Here is a 256-nt window from a genome sequence, read left to right on the forward strand (position 1 = left end):
CTGCTGTTGCTGCTGCTGCTGCTGCTGCAAAGAACCCCCGGGAAGAACCCCAGCAGGGTCGAGGCGGTCTGTACGTCACGCAGCAGCAGAAGCAGCAGCAGCATCATCAGCAGCACAGGCAGCAGCAGCAACAGCAGCAACAGCAGCAGCAGCAACAGCAGCAGCAGCAGCAGAGGCCCCAGCGGTCTGCTGCTGACCTGTTCGGGTTGTCCCCAGTTGCAGGGGCCCCCCGTGCGCTGCGCCTGCAGCGCCGACA

Source organism: Eimeria mitis, genomic scaffold, assembly GCF_000499745.2.
Source record: "Eimeria mitis Houghton genomic scaffold, Emh_scaff790, whole genome shotgun sequence".
Lineage (NCBI taxonomy): Eukaryota > Apicomplexa > Conoidasida > Eucoccidiorida > Eimeriidae > Eimeria > Eimeria mitis.